The following is a 3483-nucleotide window of genomic DNA, read 5'->3' as shown; positions in this document are numbered from 1 at the left end:
CGCAGACAGCTGACGCGCCGTCAGTGCGGGATGGAAGATCACGTGGTCGCCAAACATTCAGCGATTGTGTGTAACATGAAATAAATATTAATATTAAAAATTAAAGTAAATGCGTACAAATATTTCATATATATATATATATGAATATATATATATATATATATATATATATATATATATATATATATGTATGTATGTTTTATTTTCATACATCAAAAAGATGATGCAACAAATATAGAACAGTATTCATTACATTCACACTGAAATTTCATGAGACGCAACTGGCTGTCAAACACATAGAGCAACACATAACATATATGCTACACATAAGCATCTTCTCAGGCACTTTTTGAGTCTAAATAGACACATAATTTACATAATTTCAGTAGTACACGCAAATGACAATAGCCAAATCATAATGTTCATGTGTTACACTTGCTATAGTTTTCTTCCACATTGCTTCTTCAAGTAGAAATGTCAAATGTATATCAAGTCAGTCGCTGAAACATCAGCGCCACCTTGAGTAAGAAACAACATGTATAATATGTAGCCTATGTGTACACGCATATGGAAAAATGATAACTGTCACACAGAAAATCAACGTGATATAGTGGTCATTTGTATGAATATAGTACTCATTTGTCTTGTAATAAACAAAGAAATATATATCCTGTGATAGTAAGTTATTATTATTATTATTATTATTTATTTATTTATTTTTGTCTTGGTCGTCTGGTCACTCTGTAATTCTCTGTAAACCTATGTTTATGTTTTTGCAAGCAGCCAGTGAAGACAACGCAGTCGAAATGTGCATGGCCCTTTTAACTCATTACATTCAGTTCATACAGCAATTCATACAGATAATTTAATTTGCTGTGGCACTGCATTTTAATAGTAGTAATTGAAAAACTGACACACTGTTTCAGTGACACAGAGATGTTGATGCTATTTTATTGCAAACCACAAACTTAAGCAAATATGTAATGAAATAAGTTTCATTGATAAAAACAGGAGTTGAAAATGACTGTATTGTACACAATAGGCCTACATTTATACATTAAATAATACTGTATTGTCAAGAGGTGTCCTGTGAAGTATTAAACCATCAGATTTTCATTTATTTCTGATTGTGTTCACAGATGACCAATAGCTCGTAAAATACAAGTTCAGCCCGCTGTGCCTTTAGTCGGACATTAATTAGTCTCTCTAAAACAGTCAACGGGGTTGCCATCATTTTGTTGCAGTGGCAAATAATCTTTCAAAGCGCATGGTGTGTGCAGCTGGTATATCGCAAAGTGACACAGCGACCCCAGGTGGCGGCGGAGCGAACAGCGGAAGAGGCGCTGCACCGCTTATCCGTCTGACTGCAAAAACAACCCCCCTTCCCCCCACCTCCTTAACAGTGAGTTAAGTCATGAATAATGACACTGACATGGCTAGGCATAGTCGAGCTTAATGTATAAAATTGTATAAAATTAATTCATTTATAAATTCAGAGAGACTTTGAATAGATCCTTGGGTATGTCCTCTAACCACTCACTTGCTGGCATGACTGCATAACAGTTCAGCATTACATCCAGGGTGGCAGGAGAGAGGAGGCAAAGTTTCAGCATTTAAAAACACACAAGACACATAAAATATGGGTTTATACATTGCTCTACTATAAAAAGCTCATTGTTCTCTCACAGCAGATGTATGACAATTGCCAAGGTGTTTTTCAAAAGATAGGCTAGCCTATACAATTCAGCTGTGAAAAAAGATCACTGAGTGACAACTTATGTTGCAAGTCTTTTTTTGTTTTGTTTTGTTTTGTTTTGTTTTGTGTACTATAGATTCTGACCAGTGTTCCTCTATTAAAAGCAATTCATCTAACACTAAATGAATGTTCACTGTGATTAAAGGGTGTGTGGTCAAAGCTGCAATGGCAATAAAGCAGGTATGTGATCTTTGAAAATACGGGTCCAAGTCCTACTTGGGATGGAACCTTGCAGCATTTTTATTAGTGAAGTAGACTTATTATTATTCGGCTACATTTAAACATTAAGGTTCTGTACTTACTCTAGAAGAAGGGGGGTGAGCTCCATAGTTGAGCAGAGACTGAGCCACAACCTCCAGCTGCTGGTCTGGGTAATCCTCTATTACTTACCTACTGAGAGAGAGAGAGAGAGAGAGAGAGAGAGAGAGAGAGAGAGAGAGAGAGAGAGAGAGAGAGCGCTAACAATTGAACATAACATATCATTATTTTCCTGCCTACCTGATGAGACTTTCCCTTCCGCTGCAAAATCTTTAAAATTTGTAATGTTTTAATTTTTAATCCACTGTTTTTGTCTAAAAATAAAAATGACACTAATAATAATAATTCCAACCCCATATTATTTTCTTTCTCCTCTTAAACACAAAAGAAAATGTTAGGCAGAATGTCAAAGCTGCTAATTTCCATACAACAAAAGAGGATGGTGATATTTACTGCCAAGCTCTAAAAAGGACAAAAAACAAAAAAAAAACAACAACAACATAAAAATAGCATGGAAAGTCGTTTATTCCACTGGTGAAAGTTGTTGATCATTGATAATGTTCTCTTTAGAAGGAAAAAGACAAACCCTAAGCTCTCAAATCTAATTTGTTGTGGTGCAAACTTGAATGAGAACTATTGGTGTTTGATGCAAATGATGTCAAACCTGGCCGACTCTTTCAAAGGCCCCATTTTTTAATTGCACACAAGTGCAAATGAGATTTGTCCTTTTTTGTCCTTTTTCAAACTTTGCAGCAGTGGCGCATTAACACACGGGCTTATATGTGCTGTAGCCCAGGGGCCTACAACTCCCATGGGGCCCAGCTCACGGCCATGGGGCCCATTTTCCCTTATCCATGTTCGTGGGAGGAGCGAACCTGTTTAAACTTTTTCAGTGGGAGACGCCGTTGTGGACATAGTGACAGTGCGCAACCGTTTAAAGCATCCGTGTAATGCTTGTTCAATGCACAGCAGCTCCAACCCCACAGCCCCCACTCAACAACTGGAAGCGGGCCTCTCCGGACCAGTGAGCCCATGGACCCAGAGGTACCTTAAAGCGCCCCTGCTTGGCAGTAAAATGTTTACTTTAACGTTAACTATTCCACTAACTAAAGTACTCGTTTGTCTATTTATATTGTCTCTGAAAATGTACCTCTCAAAATAAAAAAATGTTAAATCACAAATAAAGTGCTCTGAGAGTACAGGAAAAGATCTTGAAAGGATCATGCAATAGATAGCGTCACATATCTAAATCCTCCATCTCATCATTCTCCCACCTGCAGCAGGCAGTCCATAGGTGTGTATCCAGCACAGTTAGCAACATCTGCATGAGCCCCATGTTTCAGCGGCAGTTTAACTATGCGTTGGCAACAGTTTCCACAGGCATTATGCAGGGCTGTGTGCTTCTTCCTCCCTGCACTTTGCGTGTTGGCCCTGGCTGCTAACAGCCTCTGGACAATATGCAGATGATG

This window comes from Myxocyprinus asiaticus, chromosome 13, assembly GCF_019703515.2.
Source record: "Myxocyprinus asiaticus isolate MX2 ecotype Aquarium Trade chromosome 13, UBuf_Myxa_2, whole genome shotgun sequence".
NCBI lineage: Eukaryota > Metazoa > Chordata > Actinopteri > Cypriniformes > Catostomidae > Myxocyprinus > Myxocyprinus asiaticus.
Note: the sequence above shows the minus strand (reverse complement) of the source record.